General features: G+C 44.5%; 1 pseudogene across 1 annotated transcript; it reads left to right on the top strand.

Moving 5' to 3' along the window:
- The first annotated feature begins 3,349 nt into the window (after positions 1-3,349).
- Positions 3,350-5,208, top strand: LOC308648892 (actin, cytoplasmic 2-like; annotated as a pseudogene). The gene has a single exon. The product of its transcript is annotated as an actin, cytoplasmic 2-like (transcript).
- Positions 5,209-13,461: the final 8,253 nt, after the last annotated feature.

The following is a 13,461-nucleotide window of genomic DNA, read 5'->3' on the forward strand; positions in this document are numbered from 1 at the left end:
AACTAGTGCAAAAATTCATGCAAAACTTTTTTTAAACATCTCCATTCTGAAATCAAAGCAGTTGATTCCATCTCACCTTTCATCTGCTTTTACTCCCTCTGTTCTCAGCCATATTTGTTTCCAAAAGAACTTTCTGGAGCATTACCTAGCAAATTACTTCTCAAAAACATGGCAAGTACTTCTTCAGTGGTAGATGGGTAAAAGTGAAAAAAATGTATAAAGAATCTGCAGGTGGGGAGGATGCTTAATCTTAATATCAGGATGCAGCTGCCTATAATTACAGAAAATGGAAATTTCTATCTCTCATAACCAGAAGAATGTAACGAGGTAGGTTATCACAAGGTTGTCAGTATGGTTCCACAACGTCAGAGCTCTCTCAGCCAGATAATAGCTATTGAACCCTACGTTCACTCATCCTTCTTCCAACATGCCTTAAAAATTCCTCAGCTCTCCTTGGCACCACTCGAATGCTGGGAGAGGAGGAAAGTGCTGGTTTGGGACTTAGCACAATGCAAGACAACGTGGCCAAGACAAACAAAAGGTAAGGTCTTTGTCACTGAGAAGCTCTTCTTATAGGGAAAAGGCTCAAACAAATGAAACCAAAGTAAAACAATCTGACACAACAGTCAGGCCTTCATCCAATGGTCTCAGACGGTAACCATCTGGGTAGGCAATCATAAAGCAGAAAGGAATTTTCTGGAAGTTCACTAAGTAACTCACAAAACTGCAAGGCTGAAAATCTGGAAAACAACCAAACCAAAGGAATCCACAGCCAGAGTCATGTAAAAGGAACTGCTTGGTTACAAAGCCACCGCCAGACATTGGGTACAAGACACTGCCAATGCAGGAAAGTTCTAAACTGCCCCTGGGCTGTTGCATGATGGGCCTCAGCACTGGACGAGTTCAGTTCCTGTGAGCTTACCACCTGTCAAGCGGGGTTCTAAGCAAGTTACCTTTGTCTCACCTCATCCTCACGATGAGCCTCTTAGGAAAGTGAGTGCTCCATTTTACAGGTTGGGATACCGAGGCCCACAGAGACTAGGCACCTGGCCCAAGGTCATGGAGCATTAGTAAGGAAGCTGGCACTCAAGCCCAGGCAGCCAGGCTCCAGGATTTCATCTGCCCCTCAACGCCCAAGTAGGAGCCTCTGACTTCTGAGCCAAGGTCATCAGTAAGAGGGTCACATGTGACCATTCTGATTTCCAAACTCACATATGGCTGACTCTCCAACATGAGAAGGGCATGCAAATGCTGGCGAAGAAAAGTTTACAAATATCACCCGAACTCTACAGAGACAGGTGAGAAATAAAATAAGTGAAATACCCAAATGTGAGAAGAAATGGTCTAGTTATTCTCATGGTCCATTATGATTTCTTACATTCATCTCTGCCACGAATATAGGTCTTTCAGCCTAGAAATGCCTCCATCTTTTTGTTCTAAATATGGGAAGACAATTAAAATCCAATGTTGCCTTCTCTTTCTCTTTAAATTATGTCAACACTGATATAAAAAGGTGGCTCACTAGTTTCAGTCTTCAAACCCATGAAGATAAAAATGTCCTTCCCCTCTCTTACTTCTCAAGTATTGAAATGATTTTCCAGGAAAGATAAACTCAAACATGAACTCAGGGCTTGAAGGAAAAATAAAATAACTTTACTTTTTATTCTCCTCTCTACATGTAGCTAGAGAAAAGCAAAGAACAACTATTTTGTGGAGGCAGGGTTGAGTCAGACAAGTTGGCATCACAATTGAAGGGTTTGGAAATAGAGTTGTACCCAGAGGACACCCGTCACTGTGCATTAATATATTTTATATTAAATGCAAGTAAATCAGTATATAAAGTGTATAAGGAAACAATGAATCAAAGAGCTTTCTGCTGTCATGTATAACTGACTAGAACTAATATAATTTTAAAAATTTTTTAAGTATATAAAGATGCAATAGAATGCTAATAGAATCAACCACCTAATAGAGGAAAAAGTAGGCCCAAATCTCCATCATGTTGGATTAGGCCCCAATTTCCTTAACAAGACTCCTAAAGCACAAGAAATAAAATCAAGAATTAATAAATGGGTTGGACTCCAACTAAGAAGCTTCTTCTCAGCAAAAGAAACAATTAATGAGGTGAAGAAAGAGCCTACATTTTGGGAGCAAATTTTTGCCTCATGCACATAAGATAGAGCACTAATCTCCAGGATATATAAAGAAATCAAAAAACTAAATACCAAAAAAAAAAAAACCCCAATCAATAATTGGGCTAAGGAGCTAAACAGACACTCCTCAGAAGAAAATATACAATCAATCAACAAATATATGAAAAAAGAAGTTCAACATCTCTAGTAATTAGAGAAATGCAAATCAAAACTACTCTAAAATTTCATCTCACACTAGTCAGAATGGTGGTTATCAAGAATATAAACGAGCCAGGCATGGTGGCACATTCTATAATCCCAGCAGCTCAAGAGGCTGAGACAGGAGGATTGTAAGTTCAAAGCCAGCCTCAGCAATGGTGAGGCACTAAGCAACTCAGTAAGACCCTGTCTCTAATAAAATACAAAATTGGGCTGGGGATGTGGCTCAGTGGTTGGGCCCCTGAGTTCAATCCCTGATACCCCCCCCCAAAAAAAAAGAATACAATCATTAAGTGTTGGCAAAGATATAGGGGAAAAGGCACACTCATACATTACTTGTAGGACTGAAAATTGGCTCAACCAATTGGGAAAGCAGTATGGAGATTCCTCAGAAAACCTGGAATGGAACCACCATTTAACCCAGCTATCCCACTCCTTGGTCTATACCCAAAGGACTTAAAAACAACATACTATGGTGATGTAGCCATTGATGTTCATAGCAGCTTTTTTCACATTGGATAAACTATGGAAGCAACCTTGATGCCCTTCAATAGATGAATAGACAAAGAAACTGTGGTATATATACACAGTGGAATATTACTCAGCATTAAAAGAGAATAAAATTGTGGCATTTGCAGATAAATGGATGGAGCTGGAGAATATTAAGCAAAGTGAAGTAAGCCAATCCCAAAAAACCAAAGGCTGAATGTTCTCTCTGATAAGTGGATGCTGATCCAAAATCTGGGGGAGGGGTGGGGAATAGAGGAACTTTGGGCAAAGGAGAGAGAGAGAGGAGGGGAGCAGGCATGAGGGCAGAAAAGATGGTGGAATGAGATGGACATCATTACCCTAGGTACATGTAGGACTGCACATATGATTCAATGCTACATCGCGTACAACCAGAGAAATGAAAAATTGTTTTGCAATTGTGTACAATGAATCAAAATGCTGGGTCTCACTCGCTGCGGGCCCGCGATCCGCTTTCTCTCGCTGCTCCTCCGCCTTCCGTCCTCCGCCGATGGCCATGGAAGAGGAAATCGCCGCGCTCGGCCTTGACAATGGCTCCAGCATGTGCAAAGCTGGCTTTGCCCGCGACGACGCCCCCCCAGGGCCGTGTTCCCCTCCATCGTGGGGCGCCCCCGCCACCAGGGCGTGATGGTGGGCATGGGCCAGAAGGACTCGTACGTGGGTGACGAGGCCCAGAGCAAGCGTGGCCTCCTGACCCTGAAGTACCCCATGGAGCACGGCATCGTCACCAACTGGGACGACATGGAGAAGATCTGGCACCATACCTTCTACAACGAGCTGCGCGTGGCCCCCGAGGAGCACCCGGTGCTGCTGACGGAGGCCCCCCTGAACCCCAAGGCCAACAGAGAGAAGATGACCCAGATCATGTTCCAGACCTTCAACACACCGGCCAGGTATGTGGCCATCCAGGCTGTGCTGTCCCTGTACGCCTCTGGGCGCACCACTGGCATGGTCATGGACTCTGGTGACGGGATCACCCACACAGTGCCCATCTACGAGGGCTACGCCCTTCCCCACGCCATCCTGCGTCTGGACCTGGCTGGCCGGGACCTGACAGACTACCTGGTGAAGATCCTGACAGAGCGCGGCTACAGCTTCACCACCACGGCCCAGCGGGAGATCGTGCGCGACATCCAGGAGAAGCTGTGCTACGTTGCCCTGGACTTCGAGCAGGAGATGGCCACTGCTGCATCCTCCTCCTCCCTGGAGAAGAGCTGCGAGGTGCCCGATGGGCAGGTGATCACCATCGGCAACGAGCGGTTCCGGTGTCCAGAGGCACTCTTCCAGCCCTCTTTCCTGGGTATGGAATCTTCCGGCATCCGCGAGACCACCTTCAACTCCATCATGAAGTGTGATGTCGACGTCCGCAAAGACCTCTATGCCAACACCGTGCTGTCGGGCGGCACCACCACGTACCCAGGCATCGCAGACAGGATGCAGAAGGAGATCACAGCCCTGGCCCCCAGCACCATGAAGATCAAGATGATCGCGCCCCCTGAGCGCAAGTACTCTGTGTGGATCGGGGGCTCCATCCTGGCCTCACTGTCCACCTTCCAGCAGATGTGGATCAGCAAGCAGGAGTACGACGAGTCGGGCCCCTCCATTGTCCACCGCAAATGCTTCTAGATGGACTGAGCAGGTGCCAGGCACCTGCTGCATGAGCTGAATCGGAAGAATAAATTTGCTCTGGCAAATGTATACACCTCATGCTAGCCTCATGAAACTGGAATAAGCCTTTGAAAAGAAATTGTCCTTGAAGCTTGTATCTGATGTCAGCACTGGAACGTAGAACTCGTTGCTGATTTTGACCTTGTGTTCAAGTTAACTGTTCCCTTGGTATATGTTCAATGCCCTGTGCATATCTTTGATTGAAGCCTTTAGTCCATGTGGCTCGGTCACCTGGTACCTGAGGTGAGAGCGTGCATAAAGGAGAAGTCCGTGGCTTAGGGAATCTGAGACCACCGCAGTGATCTGTGCCGGGTATTCATGTGTCGGCTGACAGACTTCCAGGATTGCTCGGGCTGGCAAGAGTTCCTGGGCCAGCTGTCACTTCTTGCCGGTCTAACAGGGTGGCAAAGTCCGATCCTTAGGACCCATAGTCCGAGCCAATGTTCTTCCGCCTGACCACCATTGGTTATTACTTGCCTTGAGTTGGAAACCGTTTGCATTTACATCTGTAAATTTATTCATTTTAATTTATGTAAGGTTTTTTTGTACTCAATTCTTTACCAGATGACAAAATTTTTGGTTTTCTACTGTTATGTGAGAACATTAGGCCCCAGCAACACTTAATTGAGTAAGGAAAAATAAAGTGCTACAGTACAAAAAAAAAAAAATGCAGTCTGCTGTCAGATATACCTAATTATAATTAATTAATTCATTATTTTAAAAATAATGAACCAAAATTATTACCTATGTACATGTATGATTACATGACTGGTATAACTCTATATCATGTACATTCGGAAGAAAGAGAATATATATAGGGGCTGGGGATGTGGCTCAAGCGGTAACGCACTCGCCTGGCATGCGCTGGGCGCTGGGTTCTGGGTTCGATCCTCAGTACCACATAAAAAAATAAAGATGTTGTGTCCACCGAAACTGAAAAATAAATATTTAAAAAATTCTCTCTCTCTCTCTCTCTATCTCTAAAAAAAAAAGAAAAGAAAAGAAAGAGAAGATATACTCCATTTATGTATGATGTGTCAAAATGCATTTGACTGCCATGTGCAAATAATTAGAGTGAAGCTTACATCCAAACTCAGCAAATGAATATTTATAGCAGTTTTATTCATTGATGTTCTGTGAAGCGACTGACTTAGTAAAGGATTGAAAGAATGAAGTCACTAAAAATTTAAAATCTGGCCTTTAGACCAAAGGCTACTCTTGATCCTACCTTTTGGTTTCATGAGAGAGTAAACACAAATGGGACTTTTGTGGGGTCATGATTCAACCCAAGCAGATTCCTTGATTTTAATATTTAAATTCATTTCTCAAATTATTTGTACTATCCATGGAGACACAGTATTCAATTAAAAAAAAAAAAAACCCTCCCATGGTGGGGTGGGAGATTGGAGATGCACTGTTTTTCTTAGAGAAGGCACTCTGTCTGGCATGGCCACATCCAGAATTTGAATTAAAAGGGATTCATGTCTCAGGGGCTGGCCCAGCTAAGTTAGGACCTGGGGAAAAAAAACTAGGAATGCATCTCAGAGAAATTCTGCTCTGATATTTCCTGTTTTTCACCCAATTAAGCTTCAATTTCCTAAAAATGTCATTGCTTTTCATTCAATAAACAAATGATAAAGAAAACCCAAGTTATGAAATCAGTAACTTAATTATCTTCATTAGAACTTTTATTATTATTATTTTTTAATCCACAATTAGGGCTGGAGATGTGGCTCAAGTGGCATCGCACTCACCTGGCATGTGTGAGGCACTGGGTTCCATCCTCAGCACCACATAAAAATAAAATAAAGATATTGTGTCCACCTTAAAAATAAAATAAAATAATAAATTTTAAAAAAAAAGAATTTTAAACCCCACGATTAGCCCTAAGGGCCATGCTGATTTAAAGCCTGGAGCCAATGACTTTTGAGAAATTTCCATTTCTTTTGAGAAATTTCCACATGTCACATGAATGATGATTTGTGTGACAGATTCTAAACATGAAGTCTTTTGCATTTAAATATTTTCATGGGTTTTCCTTCTCCCTACAGGACCCTGGCTCTCAGCTTTTCATTTCTTTTTGAATTCCACAAATATGAATTTCCTTGAGTTTGCTTCTTGACAACTTTCCAGTAGCCAGAACAGGAGTTAACATTATTGGTATCTTAATAATATAGGCAGTGTGGACAAAAGAACTGTGTTCATCTCTGGCTCTTCCTAATACTCATTTCTAAAGATAAATATTCTAAAAGTTTTCCGCGATGGAGAGGACCCGACATCACCTCCATTTAAAAAGGGTTTGGGGCTGTAGTTCAGTGGTTAAAGCATCCCTTGAATCAATCCCCAATACTGAAGGAAAAAAAAGTGTGGACTGGTTAAATAAATTCTGGAACTCCATACACTGGAATGGAATGCTAAGGGGCTATTTAGGAGAGAAGAAGGAGGAGGAGGAGGAGGAGGAGGGGAGAAGGAGGAGGAGGAGGAGGAGGAGATAAATATACCGGTGTAATGAATCTCCCATGTACAATAAAAAATCAAAATACATTTTAAGGAAGGGAAAAAAGTATAATGCAAAACACCATTTGAGTAAAAATAAGTGAGAGTAGAATTTATACGTAATTTCTTGAATCACAGAGCGAATTTTTGGAAGGATATACACAAAACAGTTTGCCTCAGGAGAGGGGAACTGCATAGAGAACAAAAATAAAGTGACTTTTCAGAATGTGTAGAAGTGTTTATTGCTTACATATTATTGCCAGGCACTGCAACACACAGTTAGGCTTTCTTGCCCTTAAGAAGCAACAGCCTATGAGAAAAGAAAGCAAATGGATATTATGCATTAGAAAGCCGTGATGGGTTGACGCCCTTGGCCCTGACTGTGATGGCAGTGGACACTCGGGGACTCGGAAGCTGGTGGGAAGCAGCATCTGAGCGGCTTGGAAGAGTGCAGAGCTGCGGGGGGCCGCCTGTTCTCTATCTGGGCCAGGAATTCCATTTACGGTTGTTAATTGTGTCTTCTTTCTTTTTCTCTTTTTCCCTTCATTTTGCTCTCCTCCTCCCTCCTTCCTCCTCTTCCTCCTATTCCTCTCTCCACCTCCCCCTCCTGCCATTCCTGTTCATCCTCCTCCCCTTCTTTTTCTTAAATGGGGTTCTTAGCATTCATATTTCATGAGCATGGATCTTTTAAGCACATTTACAACAAGCAAGGACACTCCGACCTCTAGTGATCTTTCCTGCATATTCCCAGGTCTTTATTTTTCTTTGTTTTGATGAAGTGTTTATTTAGTAGATATGACATCATTTGTGTGTGTGTGTGTGTGTGTGTGTTACTATGGATAGAACCAGTGGTCCTGTGCACGCTGTGCAAGTGCTCTATCACTGAGCTACGTCTCCAGCCTTTTTTATTTTAAGAAAAGGTTTCACTAAGTTGCCCAGGCTGGCATTGGACCCGACATCTTCCTGCTCAGCTTCCTGAGGAGCTGGGATTACAGGAGTATGGCCACCGAGCCTGGCTGTGATATTGTTCTGATGTACCTAAAGCACTGAATATGGCCACGTCCTATTTACATGGTGATAACAAATGGATTACAAAGCAAATATGAGGAAGTGTTCATACTTGATGATCTCAAAATTAATTCCAGAAGTACAACAGGAACCTGTAAGGATGGCCTTAGCCTAAGCAACTCCATTTTAAAAAACCATCTTAAAATAAACCTGCAGTCTCACCAGGTACAAGCCCACAGAGCCCTCCAATATGTCACATCTCCCCTCGACTGATAAAACAAATCACTTTCCACAGCTCTGGTAAGAGTCGGGGTGAAGTCACATGTCATTTGTCATAACCCTGATAAGAGTCAGAAGTGTGATATCAGGGTGGAAATCTCCAAACCACATGGCCTGACTCTAAGATGTGAGATGTCACTAAGAAACCTGGTAACAGCTGATAGGGACCAAAAGGAAAAGCAGAAGTCCAAAAATTTAGTATAAATAAGGAAGCAAATGAACAGACATTGAAGCCAGTCAATACTGATTCCCACATGCCAGAGAGCCTGGTAAGGACCTGGACTGACGTCCCAGCTCTTCTCATCATCTGCCTCATCCTCTGCCTCATCCTCACTGCTCTCAAACTCTACAGCAGCCTCTTGATGCTGGTGAGAAAGGCGACTTCTCCTCAGCCAGCCATCAACTCCATACCAAGAGAAGCCTCCATCTGTTCCTGACTAGAACACCATGGTCTGAATGAGTGTGCATCTGCTGGACTTAAGACCTAAGACTTAAGACTTTAAACCTAGCATGCAGAAGGAATGTCTGTAATAAGTCTATCATGATTAAGTGTGCTTGTAGTGCTTAGAGTTAACTTTGCTTTGAGTTGATTATGTCTGTTGTAATGCCCATCATTAAGGATTGTCATTCCTTGATTAAGAAACTATAGAGTGAATTGTATTGAATGATTTTGAGTGAATAAAGCATTGAAAAAGGCATATCTCTCCCCTCGACTGCAGATGTCGCACCTTTGCCCATCGCAATAGAACCCTTCCCAACTATCTGCTATAAGCAAGAAATTTAACTAAAATGTGCATATTTCATTTATGGAACCTGAAAGCAACAGATGTAAAACTTCAGTATCCCTGGCCCTGATGTAGCAGACTGGAGTAGCATGCTTCTGGTTTTACTTGCCTCTTTATCATAAAATGCTTCCATCTTGTATAAGTTCTGGATTGAAAATTGCTATCAAAGTCCAAGTCTGCAGCAGACACACACACACACACACACACACACACACACACAGCTTGCTTGCTCCTCTGGAATCTTCCCCTGGCCTTTGGCTGGAAATAACACAGGAATCAAAGCATTTCCTTAAACTACAAAAGCCAAGATAAATCCACTTATTCTAAGAAACAATAGAAATGAAATCTCCACTGGGATCAAACTCAGCACAGCTGATTAGCATTTCTTTCATGCTAAGTATTTGGCTTAGATGTCAGGTTAGGGGTGAGGAGATGAAGAGTCCATTGACTTGTTTTATTGAACATCAACATCCACCACAGAGTAATCAACTTGGGTTTTACTTCTTCAAATGCTTTTTCCCATTCTAAATGATCAGTATTAAGTATCATATCTTGGACCAATTTTTGTTTGGTTTTCACATTTTTCCAGTTTTCCAGTAAGAGGCTTATTCTACCACAATTAACAAACCAGACCACCCACCAATCACTGTAGGTCTTCCGGTAATAGTTTGATGTGTTTTATGTGTGTTCTCAATTCATCTTCAGTAGCAATTATATCCCATTCATGAGAAAAAAAAAAAAACCCAAGCTTCAAATTTTTGTTTCTATTCGACATATAATCTAAGTAGACAGGCACGGGGACCTAGGAAGTCACCAGAAGAGAAGCCAATATTCTCCTTGGAAGGAAAAACTAATCTTGTTTAGGCTTCTGGTACCCAGCACCAAACTTTGTACCTTCTTTTCAGTAGACTTGGAACATGAAACCAGTCGAGGATGGTGGATCCTGCCCTCTCTTCTTCTGTATGCCCCACCCTCAGTTTAAGTCCTCATCACCTTATATTCCAGATTCCCTTCACTCTGTTTCCCAGGTCTCAAATTTCCTACTTCAAGGCTCACTTCACGTAATATTAACCTCCAAATGTCTCTCTGGGCTTTTCGACATCTGCTTTCCTGTTCTTTTTCTGGCTGTCCACATTTTCTCATTGAAGGCATTTATCACCATCCTCAGTAAGATTAGCCTGGGTCAGCCCTTCCCCTTGGCCAAACAGGGTAAGAGAATCAGGAAATCAGATTTGGGGAACTTGTTTCAAAAGAAGCTCCTCTACCTTCCAGTTTCCACTGGATTCTGTTCACTGGGTCCAGTATAAATGCCATAGTCCTTAGCATATCCCCAGCATCTGATACTGTAGTACACATATTAGATTTTTTTTTTTTGTGTGTGTGTGTGTGTGTGTGTGTGGTGCTGGAGATTGAGCCCAGGGCAGCCACACTGTGTGGTACAGAGCATGCTTGCAAGGAGCCCAGCAGACCTATCCAGACCTCAGTAAGTGGCACTTTTAGTAAGAAAGTCTGGTGAAAATCCTGAGAGCGTCCTTTGTGATCATCATAAAATTCTAGGTTCTTCAAATTAATTCAAGCAAGATAAAGTAAAGAAGGTTCAGAAGATTTGCTATCTTCATTATCTTCAAAAATAAGAACTATAGATAGAGTGCCGGGGATCCCAAAAGCCAACGGTGTGACCCCGGAGATCCAGGCTGTCTGATACACGCGGCCTGCCCCGAGGCTACAGAAGGCGTGGCGCCGCAGAGAAGGGGTTAACCAGTCAGCAGGGAATTAAGTGGCTGCGACACGGTGGTATCCCACCAGCCAAACCCAAGCCCGCACTGACCCCCGGGCTGAGTTCGGGATTGCAGTCGGGGAAGGAAGCCGGTAAGGCCCCGCCCCCCACAAGGGACACTCCGCTAAGGCAAACAGCGGCCACCATCTTAGAGGGCTGAAGTACCCACCGCCACTCTCCGACAGATTGCAGCAACAAAACAGGTGTGTGTGACCCAGCCCAGCCCCCAAACTTAGGGGGACTTCGCATAAAATCTCTCCTAGACTTTCAGGGGGAGGCAGTATCAGAGTGAGCCTGCATAAAGACTAAAGGGGAGCTAGAGGCACCTGACGCTCAACCCCCCCTCCCATCAGTGGACAAAACAAAAGCTGCCTAGCCAGCGCTGGGGGAGGGGCAAGCAGAAAAAATCAAAACCATAGAGTGCCGGGGATCACAAAAGCCAACGGTGTGACCCCGGAGATCCAGGCTGTCTGATACGCACGGCCTGCCCCGAGGCTACAGAAGGCGTGGTGCCGCAGAGAAGGGGTTAACCAGTCAGCAGGGAATTAAGTGGCTGCGACACGGTGGTATCCCACCAGCCAAACCAAGCCCGCACTGACCCCCGGGCTGAGTTCGGGATTGCAGTCGGGGAAGGAAGCCGGTAAGGCCCCGCCCCCCACAAGGGACACTCCGCTAAGGCAAACAGCGGCCACCATCTTAGAGGGCTGAAGTACCCACCGCCACTCTCCGTCAGATTGCAGCAACAAAACAGGTGTGTGTGACCCAGCCCAGCCCCCAAACTTAGGGGGATTTCGCATAAAATCTCTCCTAGACTTTCAGGGGGAGGCAGTATCAGAGTGAGCCTGCATAAAGACTAAAGGGGAGCTAGAGGCACCTGACGCTCAACCCCCCCTCCCATCAGTGGACAAAACAAAAGCTGCCTAGCCAGCGCTGGGGGAGGGGCAAGCAGAAAAAATCAAAACCATAGAGTGCCGGGGATCCCAAAAGCCAACGGTGTGACCCCGGAGATCCAGGCTGTCTGATACGCGCGGCCTGCCCCGAGGCTACAGAAGGCGTGGTGCCGCAGAGAAGGGGTTAACCAGTCAGCAGGGAATTAAGTGGCTGCGACACGGTGGTATCCCACCAGCCAAACCCAAGCCCGCACTGACCCCCGGGCTGAGTTCGGGATTGCAGTCAGGGAAGGAAGCCGGTAAGGCCCCGCCCCCCACAAGGGACACTCCGCTAAGGCAAACAGCGGCCACCATCTTAGAGGGCTGAAGTACCCACCGCCACTCTCCGACAGATTGCAGCAACAAAACAGATTGCAACAAAACAGGCCCAGAGTATAGCTTGAACTGCCGAGAACCATCACTGAGGGGAAATCTGGTCTAGCAGGAGAACCCAAGCCTAGCAGGAGAGAACAGGAGACTAGAGGCAAGGCTCTCGTGACTGGGCAGCTGTAAACTGCAGGCTCGCCGGCGACAGTTCATCCACTGCCAGGGTAACTGGGCGGTAGGAGAACGCCCTCCCGCTGGCGATGGATCACCTGCCCACGGCCTGAGATACTGGGCGGCGGGAGTCTGCCTGCCTGCCACGACCGGGTGCTGAAACCAAACAGAGACAGTCCACTCACACCCCCCCATTAGGGCACCCCGGCAAGGAGACTGGGGCACGGCATAGCAGAGTAGTGTCGTCACTGGAGCTCGGACGTCGGAATTCCTTCCCAGCAGAATCCACGTTAGCAGGCATAGTTCAACAACACAAAGGAGAGACATCAGAGTAATACAGAAACAAAACAAATCTATAGAAGAGAGCAGAAACACGACAATCAAAAAGAACTGGAAAGTAACGTGGACAACATGAGAAAACAAGGGAAAAAAAGGATTTCAAACAATGCAAGACAACTCAATTCTACAAGAGGACATAGAAACTTCAGAAACAGGGATATGGAAAGAACTCAGGGGATACCTAACTCGAATGGAAAGGAATATTAGAGAAGACATGAGACAGCAAGTCCAAGAAATAAAAGTATATTTTGAAAATGAATTAAACAAACAAATTCAAATGGCAAAGAACGAGATCTACCAGGAGATAGAGATCTTAAAAAAAAATCAAACAATAATCCTAGAATTGCAGGAAACTATAAGCCAAATTAAAAACTCAAACGAGAATATTACAAATAGACTTGATCAAGTAGAAGTCAGAACATCAGATAATGAAGACAAGGTTTATCAACTTGAAAAGAATATAGTCAACACAGAAAAGATGCTTAAATCCCACGAACAATCTATTCAAGAGTTATGGGATGTCATAAAAAAACCAAATCTGAGAGTCATAGGGATAGAAGAAGGCACAGAGTTTCAAACCAAAGGAATGGACAACATATTAAATGAAATAATTCTAGAAAACTTCCCAGAGATGAAAGATGGAATGGATTGCCAAATCCTGGAAGCCTACAGGACCCCAAACATTCAAAACCATAATAGACCAACCCCAAGACATATAATTATGAAGATAGCCAACATACAGAACAAGGAAAGAATATTAAAAGCTACGAGAGAAAAGAGGCAGATTACTTTCAGGGGTAAAC

This window comes from Spermophilus citellus, assembly GCF_964194105.1.
Source record: "Spermophilus citellus genome assembly, chromosome: 5".
NCBI classification, from domain to species: Eukaryota; Metazoa; Chordata; class Mammalia; order Rodentia; family Sciuridae; genus Spermophilus; species Spermophilus citellus.